Genomic DNA, 12,284 nt, shown 5'->3' on the forward strand with positions numbered 1-12,284 from the left:
CCTATTATACAGATACAATTTTTTAGATAAAAAGGAATCTCTGTGAATACCTCTCATCCTGGTACAGTCTCTCTTTTCCAGTGTAAATTTAGGCAGTTGAGGGGGAGGCAACATTCTTTTCCTGAATCTGCTGGATTTTTATTGCTTTTATTTTTATTTTTTAAAATATTTTATTTATTTGAGAGAGAGAGCACACACTCACAAGTGGGGGGAGGGGCAGAGGGAGAGAGAGAATCCCAAGCAGACTCCACACCAAGTGCAGAACTCCATGTGGGGCTCAATCTCATGACCTAGAGACATGACCTGAGCTGAAATTAACCAAATGAGCCACCCAGGTTCTGGTTGTGCTTTTGAATCAAATATGGATGTAGAGCAATTGAATCCGAGTGTCTGGGAGTGATCCCAAGCACAGGTAGTTTGTCAAAGCTCCCCACGTGATCCCAGAGTGAGTCAGCATTGAGACCAATGGCCATGGAGCAACCTCGTCTTGTCTTTGCCTGATTTTTCAAAGGAGGCTCAGATTTAGAAAACACTTTTCTTCTGTGCATAGCTATGGTACATGAAATCCTGGCTTCAAATTTCAGTAGTATCAAGAGTCGGCGTTATAGTCACAACTGAAAATTAACACTTCTTTGCTTCTTTTCATCTTAGTTCTGACAGTCTTTACTCATCTCAAAGCTATGACTGCCTCTGGATGAAACAGTGAACCCAGAATAGAAAAGCATACTCCTATATTTCAAAATACATATTTTATTTGACTACTTTCTTAAAACTACTTTACTACTCCTCTAACCCGTAAATAAGCAAGGCCATCAGAAAGCTATGTTCTTACTTTGACCTCATTTTGGCCTTGAAAACAGTTGTCCTCATCTTATTATAATTGGGTAAATGCTGTGAGCCAATGCTGAGGAAAGTTTTAGGAAACAGATTTGTGGAGCTTGTTGTGTTACTGAAGCAGTGTTTTGAGGAGACGGTTCACCAAGTTACTCAGTGGAGAAATATCTTTTGGGTCTTAGAGGCCAAGTATTTGTACTTCTCTTTTAAAGATCTTTTAGGCGCTGTAGATGATTCCAGTAACTCTGTTTGCAGTGACTGCCAGAAAGCCTCTGCTGCATTTGTGGTACACATTTACTAAGTATACATTATGTGCACTAAGCTCACCCTTGGCATCATCTTCTCCTGCTCACTTCCCCTCTGCCTGCTTATTCTCATTTACTTACTTCTAATTGTATTTTATCCCACGGTACCTGCATTTATATAGGATGTCCTCAAACCTTCTCAGAAAGATTCTCCGCCATGCACACATCTCAATACTCTTCCTTTGGGAGGGGAGGAAAAATAATTTTCCTTTTACCCTTCTAGGTTCTTGGCTGAGATTCCTCCCTATAATAAAAAGATTAATAGGAGAAAAACAAACAGAAGTTTAATAACATGTATACCTTTTGTATACATGGGAGAGACCAAGGAAAACTGAGTACCTCCCCCAAATGGCCCAAGCCACCACCCTAAACACGATCTTCAGCTAAAGACAAAAGAAAGATCGTGGGGAGAAGGGAGGCCGTCAGTGGGGGGTGGCCAGGAAAAGCACAATTAACAAGGGTAAGGTTTGTTATGATGATTTAAGTGGATGCCTTCTCCATTGATGAAGGTTTCTAGAGACTTAGGGTCATCCTTCTCTTCCAGGTACAGAGAGGGAGGCACCCTTACAAATGGTGATGGGTATTAAGGAGGGTACATACTGCATGGAGCACTGGGTGTTATACAAAAACAATGAATCGTGGATCACTACGTCAAAAACTAATGATGTATTTTATGGTGACTAACATAACATAATAAAATAAAATAAAATAAAAAAAAGTTAAAGGGGTGCCTGGGTGGCTCAGTTGTTAAGCGTCTGCCTTCGGCTCAGGTCATGATCCCGGGGTCCTGGGATAGAGTCCCGCATCGGGCTCCCTGCTCTGCGGGAAGCCAGCTTCTCCCTCTCCCACTCCCCCTGTTTGTGTTCTCTCACTGTGTGTCTCTCTCTCTGTCAAATATATAAATAAAATCTTTAAAAAAATGTTTAAAAAATGGAGATTCCCCTTATAAATGTAAAATTCTCTTTCCAAAGGGTAGGTTTTCAGGGCTTCTCCTATGTCTGCTGTTTCTTAAAAATAACCAGTTCAAGATAATCCTTATAGCAAAGAGGCATATTTTGAACTGGCATATTCTATGCTCCTTCACTTTCCTTACGGAACAATGTGTGTTGCTAGCCTGATGCCACTTTTGGGTGTGCATCCCCAAAGCCTTCATCAGATTTGTTCTCACATCAGCCCTGGAGGCTGGAGAGGAACTGTTATTCCCCTTTTACAGATGAGAAGGACACTCATCCATCCTCTAAGTATTTCTCTCCCCAAACCCCTTATCTGCCCTTTTGAAAGTTACCTTTTTGCCTGTCACCGGTACCATGTTGCTCCACATGGAGTCTGCACTCCCCTCTACGGCTCATGTTCTAGAACAGAGTTTGGCAAATTTTTTCTCTAAAAGGCTAAATAGTAAATACTTTAGGCTTTACAATCCAAGAGGCAAAGTCAAGGCTATTATGTAGATACCTATAAATAAGAGTAAAAGCCAATTTCCACAAATATTTTATTGATGAAATCCAAAGTATAATAATAATGAGGACAGTTTTTTGGAGTTCATGTCTACTAATGTGGATAATGGGATTTTTGTTGGGGGAGGGGTAACATTTTGCTGGTGTTCTCATCTTCAAATCAATACGTTCGTCTATAAAAAGCATTCTTAGCTCTCGGGTTGGACAAAAACAGGTGGTGGTGTGTGCTGACCCCTGTTCTAGACCTTTCTTCTGTTTCTCTTCCCCAAACATTCACCCAACTTACGTTTCATCTCAGGAGATAGCTAACCAGATGCTTAAATATACATACATATGAGGCATTGATGGCTGATAATGGCTTAATGTGTTATCACTTCTTTAGAAACTTTGTGCTTTTACAGAAATTGTCTTCAAAGGATTATTTGCAAATCAATTTCCCAAAGCCTCCAGAAAATACGATTAGCAAAGAGCAAAAGTGTTACGCTGAGAAGATTACTCGTAGGGAATGTCTTACTAGGGAGTCTTGATATGGTCTTTGTTTTAATAAAAACAAGCGCAGGCAAAATCAGCCAGCCAAGGAAATGCGTCTGGGACTGGCAACTGCAATCCCCACTGGCATTTTCTGCATCTGTGAAAAATCACACTCCAGAGAGATGAGCATTTCCTTTATCTTCCACAGGGAAAAGCTCCTTCCTACCCAGACAGTTCCCTTCCCAATCTGGAAGAAGTGGTGGTTTCAGCGTGAATGATCTCTTCAGCAACAAAAGGGAAAGTGCTACCACCATTTACCAGACGAACCTCTGGCCTTTGGGCCCTATTTTCTTGTGAGATGTTTGTGTGCTGGAGACAGCATTTGATTTTTAAAAAGGCAGCGGTACTTACCCTTTTGGTATTTATATGTATAGCAGAGGCAAATGGAACTCTGAGTATTAAATTACTGTACTGTGCCAGTTGAGAATTCTATGCAAGCCAGCCAACTCCTTCCCCCAAATTGTATTTTTAGTGTTTAGCAGCTGCAAGTTCCCAGAAATCTTCAAAGCGGGACCACTTATTCCACCCAGTGCAAGAGCTCTTAGCTGCAGCCTGTATTTGATGATCTTGTTTAGGAGGCTGTGGGATACCTAGGAGGGTGTGGGGTCAGACACCCCAGGTTGCTCCTAGCTCTGCACTTACTTCCATGTGTCTGCCCTTGGCCAGTTCACCTAATCCCTGACCTCAGATGCCTCCACTGGAAAATGGGGCTACTAGTATCTACCAGGGAGAGCTGCTTTGAGGATTAGGGATAACTATGAGTTGTCCTAACTCAGCACTGGATGGATCCGTTTTCTCAGTACGGGGTGTTGTGGGCCTGGGTGATGCACCACCCACCCGGTCCTCCTCTCCCATCCCTGCTCTGTCTTTGGGGCCCTTTAGCACATCAGTACCTGTGCCAGAGGATGGCTGAAGAAGGGTGACATGCACATGAGACACCCTTTCTGTGTATTAGGAAATGGTGTAAAAGCGCTCATCACATATGTTACTGTAGCAAATGCAGTGAAATAAGTACATTTTGAGTAAACAAGCTACCTAATGCTGAGGAAGTGGACAATATCACCAAAATACCCAGTGCAGGTTGTACTCCTGAGAATGGGACTTGCAGAAACCCTTTCAAGGATAACTCCAGTGATGGTGTAGAATTTTATATGCTTTTCCTACAAATGGGGTCTTAGCATTAGAAGGTGCTCAGCAGGGGCACCTGGGTGGCTCAGTCAGTTAGGTGTCCGGCTCTTGATTTTAGCTCAGGTCATGATCTTGGGGTCGTGGGATCAAGCCCCATGTCAGGCTCCATGCTCAGAGGAGAGTCTACTTGAGATTCTCTCCCTCTTGCTCTGTCCCTCCCCCCATACTCTCTCTCTCTCTAACTCTCTCAAGAAAATAAATCTTAAAAAAAAAAGAAGGTGCTCAGCAAATAGGCCTGGACATTAACTGTAGCAGAGCTGGGGTCAACAGAAATGGCAGGTATCTGAGTTTGAGGACAGAGGGAAGCAGTGAGTCCCAATGAGGCAGGCCAGCTGGAATCATGAAAAGAGAAAAACAGGGTGAACCCTGGATCCCTGACTCATGAACCATCAGCCTCATATGAATTTGGAGACATGGCCACCAGAGACAGGGGACAGGAGACAGCAGGGACCTATGAAAGCAGCAGGAGGTATGAGGCAGGCAGGGCAAAGCAAGGGGCAGACGCCTCAGCCTCAGTACCCTCACTGGTGACCAAGACAGCTAGCCACACAGTGACATGCACATAACCCAGCCACTGACAATCAGGAGAGCGAGGATCAGAGGAAAGACCCCTAACAGTGTGGGCTTCTTTCTGAAGCCAGCAAACCGTCTAGTCCACAGGCCACAGACCAGCAGAGTCTCCATTTTCTAGCATCTCTTCCCACTCCAATGGTCTTGTTCACCAGTAATAACAAGCGGCGCCATGACTTCAACCAGAAAACATCTTTACAAGAAACAACAATAACAAAAAATGGGGGCGCCTCGGTGGCTCGGTCATTAAGCGTCTGCCTTCGGCTCAGGTCGTGATCCTAGGGTACTGGGATCGAGCCCCACATCGGGCTCCCTGCTTGGCGGGAAGCCTGCTTCTCCCTCTCCCTCTCCCTCTGCTTGTGTTCCTTCTCTCGCTGTCTCTCTCTCTCTGTCAAATAAATAAATACATAAAAAATCTTTAAAAAAAACAAAAAAATAATATTTGCTTGCTCACTAGGACAGAATCACATGTGCTTTTATTCCCTCAAGTCCTTGGGACCTAGCCTAACAAAGGTATCCTCCATGGCCTCATAATGCTTATTGACCAGATAACAAATGAATGAATGAGTGAACACACATGATCCCTACTCAGACCCCTTCTCTACAGTGATTGATAAGGTATGCAGAATGGAAAGTCTGCCCTCACATGATGGTTCAAGGTGCTAGGAGCCATGGCAGTGGGATTGCACACACATTCTCTTGGACTCTCCATGCAGAGGCATAGACTTTGCACTCAGTTGTGGAGGTGAGAGATGACCTCAGGATGGGATGGACATTGCAGGCTGGACAGGCATTTCTTTTGGGGCCACTCTGACTGCCCCAGTCTCTTCCCTGCCCCAATACTTACCTCAAACGTCACACCTCTGTGCCATGCTCTACCAGACTTTCTCATTTCCCTTTCCTCCTGGAATGCAGACTACCTCCTCTGCCTGTCTCACTCTAGACCTGAAATGTTTCTGGGAGTGACACCAGTGGCCAGGATACTTCCTCACCAGCTTCTGCCCCCTTTGCCTGAATCCCTCCCCCTCAGTCCTTTATCCTTCTACTGTTCTTTTATACGTCTCAATAATAACTCACATGTATTGAGCACAGAGCACGTTTGTTTTCTTTATCTTCTCAGGTTCTTACCACAGTCCTACTAGGTCATCAGGGCAGTTTCATGCCCAGTTTATAGATAAAGAAACCAAGTCACCAATAGTTGGATAACTGCCCCACAGGATGTTTAGATTAGTGTGCTTTCCCTGAACCCTGGGGCCATGTGTTTCTGCCCATTCTAGAGTGAGGACCATGGTGCTCACCATGATACAACCATTTATCCTAGATTGAAAATATGGTGTTTGGGCTAAAACATTAAATATTTTGGAACCTTCTCTCAGAGTGCTAGAAGATCTGTCTCCATGAACAGAGAGTAAGAATGGAGACAGAACCACCCTTCCAGTCTCCCACCTTCTTTTTTTTTTTTTTTAAGATTTTATTTATGTATTTGAGAGAGAGTGAGCAAGAGCAAGAGAGAGTGGGAGAGAGAGCCTGAGTGGTGGTGGTGGGGGGGGGACAGAGGGAGAGGGAGAAGCAGGCCCCCCACCCAGCAGGGAGCCCAATGCGGGACTCAGTCCCAGGACCCAAGGATCATGACCTGAGCTGAAGGCAGACACCTAACTGACTGAGCCACCCAGGCACCCCTCCAGTCTCCTACCTTCTGTTCTAATGGCAGTTGGAAATTTTGGGCTCATGTTTATAATGTAACATAAGAATCAAAGCAAGCTTGAGGATTGTTATCAGCTCCATATTTTTTATTGTGGTAAAATACATATAAAATTTACCATGTTAACCATCTGAAGTGTACAACTCAGTGGCATTAAGCACATTCACAGTGTTGTGCAACCATCACCACTTTGTCCTTCCAGAACATTCTCGTCACCCCAAATGGAAACCGGGTACCCATTAAGCAGTCACTCCCTACTACCCCTCCCCACTGTCTCAGACAACCACTAAGCTGCTTTCTATCTCTGTGGATTCGCCTGTTCTGGATATTTCATGTAAATGGAATCATATAATCTATGACTCTTTGTGTCTGGCTTCTGTCACTCAGCATAGTGTTTTTGAGGTTCATCCATGGTACAGTACTATTAGTACTTTATTCCTTTTATGGCTGAGTAATATTCCATTGGGTGGATATGCTACATTTGGTTTACCCATTCATCCATTGATGGACGTTTGTGTTGTTTCAACCTTTTGGCTATTGTGAATCATGTTGCTATGAACATACCTGTACAGGTTGGTGTGGGAAGACCTGCTTTCAGTTATTTTGAGTGTATAGCTAGGAATCTGGCTGGAGCAGAGAGGGCAAGGAGAGAGGAGGTCAGAGAGGCCCCAGGAACACAGACTGTCTAGATGGGGCCTGGTGAGCTATTGTGAGACCCCGGCTTTTGCTCTGAAGAAAATGGGGAATCACTGGAGGGTTTGCAGCAGAAGCCTAGCCTGATCTGATTTATATTTTAGTAGATTGTTCTGGATGTTGTGTTGAGAGTTTACCGAAGAAGAGCAAGGGGGGAAGCAGAAGCCATTTGGGAGGCCATTGTAGTTACCCAGGCAATATGATGATGATGATGGTCTGCTCTAGATGGTGGTAGCAAAGGTGGTGTGAAGTCATCAGATCTCAGCTAGGTCTTGAAGGTAGAGCCTAAAGATTTTCTGACAGATTGGCACCAAGGCAAACACCAAGGTTTTTACCTCAATATTTTGGAAGAATGGAGTTGACATTACCTGAGATAGGAAAGACAGTGCATGGGGCAGGTTTGAGTGGGAAGAAGGTTAAAAATCCCATTTTGGCCATGTTTGAGAGATCTCCTAGACACAACGGAGACGTTGAATAGGCAATTCGATATGCCAGTCTGGAGTCCAGAGGAAGGATTCAGACTGGAGTGTAAATTTGGAAGCTGTTAGAATATAAATGTTGCTGAAAGCCACGAGGAAAAACAAGACCACCAAGGAGGGCGCCTTGGTGGCTCAGTCAGTTAAGCGTCTGCCTTCAGCTCAGGTCATGATCCCAGGGTCCTGGGATCGAGCCCCGCATCGGGCTCCCTGCTCAGTGGGGGGCCTGCTTCTCCCTCTCCCTCTGTCTGCCGCTCTGTCTACTTGTGCTCGCTCTCTATCTTTCTGTCAAAAAAAAAGACCACCAAGGAGTGAGTATAGTTGGAGAAGAGATCTAAGGGCTCTGCCCTGGAGTCCTCCTGCCTTGAACACCAGAGAGAAAAGGGAGAGTCAACAAAGAATATGGATCGGAGCACCCAGGAGGACACCTAGGCATGTGTGGTGCTCTGGACGCCCAGGGGAGATCCTGCTTCCAAGGAAAGGGAATGAGCTGCTGGGTCAGATGTAGCTGGGAGTTCACCCATGATGAAGACTGAGCCTTGAGCATGGCATTTAGGACAAGTCATCTCTGACCTTGACAAATGCACCTGCGGTGGAGCAGTGAAGGTGAAAGCCTGGTTGAGTGGGTTTAGGAGAGAACCAGAGAAAAGATTCGGAGGCCCGGGTGTAGACAGTGCTTTAAAGGGGTTTTGCTGTAAGGGGAAATGTTAAATGAGGAGGGGCGTGGCTGTAGGGGAAGTGGGTGGAGAAGAAGCTCTGTAAGCTGCTAGGAATGATCCAGCCCAGGAGGTAGGCCAATAATGTACAGTATTACTCTAAAAAGTACCTGGGAGTTTTCTTTTTCAGGCCTGATGAGGACAGCAGACCAAGAGGTCAATGCCATCGAAAAGATAGTTTGTTAAGTTCCCAAGAGGAGGCATGCCCTGCTGTGCAAGGCCATATGAGGAAGCATCTGGGTCAGTCAGGAGGCAGAAGGAGTGAGGGGAAAGCACAGGCAGGAGTCTCTGCTGTGGTTTTTTCGAGAAGGAATGGGCCAGGCAGGGTAAGGCTTAGGATTGGCTAGTTGGAGTAATTTTGGTGAGCTCTGGGGAATAAGGGCTGTCCCCAGTCATCTGGCTCCTGGTTCTGGGATGCTCAGAGCAGAGAGATATTGCCTCCTGGAGCATAGGACCCAGAGAAGGGCTAAGTGTGGGCTCTGGGATGGTTAGTTTGCATAGGAAAGGCAGTGCTCCCTAGCGGGTCTTCTGCTGTCTCTAAGAATTGGCCAGCGCTGGGAAGGGCAGTCTCTCCCCAGGCGGCAAGGCCTCAAGAATACAGAGACAAAGAGAAGACATTTGATACAGGGGAGGGGCAATTGCTGGAGTGAGGTCTTGAGTAACAACAGAGGACAGGTGGAGGGGTTGGAGTCGGCTAAGAGCATGAGTTCAGTTGAGCCAAGAGTTCAGTTATAGCAAAAGGAAGGAAAGTGGGTTAGAGCACGAAGCAAGTAGATGTGGGATGCGGGGACATTTGCCTTTTGTTCACTGCCTTTCCAGGGAAGCAGGAAGCAAGGTCGTCAGTTGAGAGTGAGGGAGAAGGAGGTGTTAGAGGCTTGAGGAGGGAAGAGAGGTGAGGCAGAGGCTTCTAGGACGGTGAGGGAGGAGGGCCCTGTAGCACGAAGGAAGGGCAGCACTGAGACCCACTGGAGGCTCACAGCCCTAAATTTAAAACAAGACCAGCCCACGTGGTTACGTGTGTCTCCAACCGCCTTGAGCTGTGCGTTACAGGTGTGGCAAGTTGCCTTCATCAGCGTGAGGGTTTTGCCAACTGAGAACAACAAAGTGGGGGGGCAGGGGGATACCAGGGCACCATTCAACAACTGTTGGGGCTTTAGGCTGGGTAGGAAAGGGGTCCGCAGGGCCAGTGGATCGGAGGTCCCAGCGGGGAGAAAGACTGAGGGCCCGCCGGGCTCAAGGAGGTGAGCTGGAAAGAGGGGGGATGGTAACGGGACTTGAGCGCTCTCGGTCACAAAACAATGAAATTTGTGTTCTTATTTTTGTTGAGGTATATTTTCTATAAGGTAGGTATTAGTTTTTTGTACCATAAAAAAATTATTATTTTTTTTTTCAGATAGAAATGTGTTTTGAAGGGTGGGTAGGATTTGCATAGATGGAGGTGGTCTCGGGGAAGACGTTTCGGAAGAAGGGGGACAGGCATAAATTGGGACAGGCTTTCTGAATGATGAATAGCCCAGAGTAGCCAGGCCATGGCATCTGTGGGGCAAACGGCTGGGCAGGTACTGAGGACAGGGAAGCGGAAGAAGAGCCTGTCCTTAACTGAGGAGAGAATAGGGAGCCAATGAAGGGTTTTGGGGTGGGGGGAATACCTAGACCCCAGATGGGCCCTTTGGCGCTTACAAGGAGAGGAAGCGTGGACACGGAGAAGGTTTCTGCATGTGGTGGAAATTCTCCCCCTCTCCCTCCCGCTGGAACTGTTGTGCGTGTTGCATATATTCTGCAGAACAGCAACAATAAAAGTGATTATTTTTAATTTCTGTTCTTCTCCTCCGCAACAGAGCTATTAGACTTTGGCAGATCCCTTAATATGATTATCGTTTTTGAATGATTTTGAATTGAAATGTTTGCACTAATGGTAACCACAGTTGAGTTTGAGGAACGAGGCTGTAGGCTCACGTTCCAGGATCTCGTCAGCCCCAAGGCGCCATTGGCTGGGCAGGTGGCGGGGAGACCAGAGGGGAAGTGGAGGCAGAGCTTGGCTAAGGACGGGTCTGGCCAACCCTGCCCCCCGTGCAGCAGCTCCCAGGCAGGGCCCGGAGATGGTGTGGTGGTGGAGACCTGCTCCTCCCTGTGCAGAGAGGCAGCTACTCACCATCAGTGCAGTCGGATAGTTCCAGAATGCAAAGTAGTTGTCTCACCGACCTCACCAGAAATGCTGGCTGGCCTAGCCGGGGGTGGGGACACGTGTCGTAATTTTTCAGTCTCCATGTTTCCCAGCTCTGTGCGAGCCACCTGCCAGGAGCCTTGCGCCGCGGAGCCTTGCTCTTGCAGCACGGGGGCCTTGGCTCAGCAGAGAGGCCACCTCCTGGGGGCTGATGTCCAGGTCGGTGCCAGCCTCTTTCCCACTGTCCCTGTCAGGTGCCACCTCCCGAGACATGGAATGGTGCGTTCCCTCTTCTTGACACCGTGGCAGGTTTTCCCCGTGGCCTTTAGGGGACCTTTTGGCAGGCCACCACCAGCAATAATGGTCAATGGTTTGTCCCAGGTCTGCATTTCATTAGGGCCAGCCCCCGCCCCCCCCCTTCACCTTCAGCTTCTGACGGCCGGCCCAGAAGGCACACCGGGGCCTGCTTTCAGCTGCTGTGGCCTGGTTCCAACCAGGAGGCCCTTGGGGACCTCTCCGTTCTGTCGTGAGGAATCCTAGGGCTCCTGGTAGGGAACCGAGTTGAATCTGCGGAACAGAGCTGTGACCAGCAGAGAGGGGACCGAGGGCAGCTCTTGTGAATTCTTCTCTCCCCGCCACCCGCAGGTGAAAAATATCACCCAGATGAAGCCAGTTATACTAAAATACCACGCTGCTTGACAGGGAAGGATGTTTCCCAAAGGGCAATCCGAGAGGGATCTGGAAGGAACGAGCCGCCTGTCTACCCTCCTTGACAGTGAAAGCTTTGTGCTTCGAAGCCCACCCTCCCTCCTCTTCACCCCTCCCCCACTTCCTCCTCCTCCCTCCATCTCTGCTCCACATCTCCTCCTCCATTTCATGCCCCTCCTGGTCAGCCCAAGCTACAGCGTGCCTCCCTGCTGTCCTTGGGGTCCGGGCCAGTTCAGCCATTGTGCCCCTGAGACATCACGGAGCCCTTCCCCACCAGGGGCGGCCACCCAACTGTGTTATAGTCACTCATTTGTTCACCAGTAGCCAGCTGGTGCCTGCTCTGCTCCTGGGAGTAAGAAACCAGGGGGCTAACTTCTCTGCCCCCGGGCACCTGACCGATCGAGGGGCAGATGGCTCCACAGGATCGGTCTGCTGCTACAGACCCAAGTCCCTGAGTCCCGTCTCTGGAAACCTGGTTCCGTGATTCTGGGCCGCACTCACGAGTCTGCATTTTCTAAAAACCATCCTGGTGATGTTGGTGCAGGTGGGTCCCCGAGCCAGTCTCTGAGAAACATCCTTTTATGCCAGGCCACCGCTTCGAGGGTGTGTGTTGAGTGCCAGTGCTGTCTGATTTCAACAGCCTCACTTGCCCTTGAGGGGCTAGAAAGTACAGCATCTTGGGGCAGGATCTTAATTATGCATGTATGTTAATGTTGGGAATTTCTGGATGCTAAGCACAGGCTTTGGGGAGATTGTTCCAGCTTACCAGAGTTTTTTGATGTGCTCAGCACTTGCCCTCAAGAAAACTGAGGTGTTCCTGGCACGGCCTCCTGTTCCCCCCTCCTCTACAGACCCCTATCACCTCCCATTGCTGGCATTTCTCTATCACTTGGGTGGACCCTGGCGCTTAGCTCCCCCTGGCTGCGTGATAACACATCCTCCC

At 47.9% G+C, this 12,284-nt stretch overlaps 1 protein-coding gene across 2 annotated transcripts in view; it reads left to right on the forward strand.

The window, feature by feature from the left end:
* The window catches only part of GALNT17 (polypeptide N-acetylgalactosaminyltransferase 17), a 448,158-nt gene that overhangs the window by 306,843 nt on the left and 129,031 nt on the right, over window positions 1–12,284 (forward strand). Inside the window, exon 2 of one of the 2 annotated variants that reach the window (XM_032430646.1) lies at window positions 4,404–4,409. The exons of the other annotated variant lie outside the window; for it this stretch is intronic. The gene's annotated coding sequence lies outside the window, so the exon portion shown is untranslated. The remainder of the gene's footprint in view (window positions 1–4,403; window positions 4,410–12,284) is intronic. 2 annotated transcript variants of the gene reach the window in all.

Source organism: Phoca vitulina, unplaced genomic scaffold (genome assembly GCF_004348235.1).
Source record: "Phoca vitulina isolate PV1807 unplaced genomic scaffold, GSC_HSeal_1.0 scaffold45, whole genome shotgun sequence".
Lineage (NCBI taxonomy): Eukaryota > Metazoa > Chordata > Mammalia > Carnivora > Phocidae > Phoca > Phoca vitulina.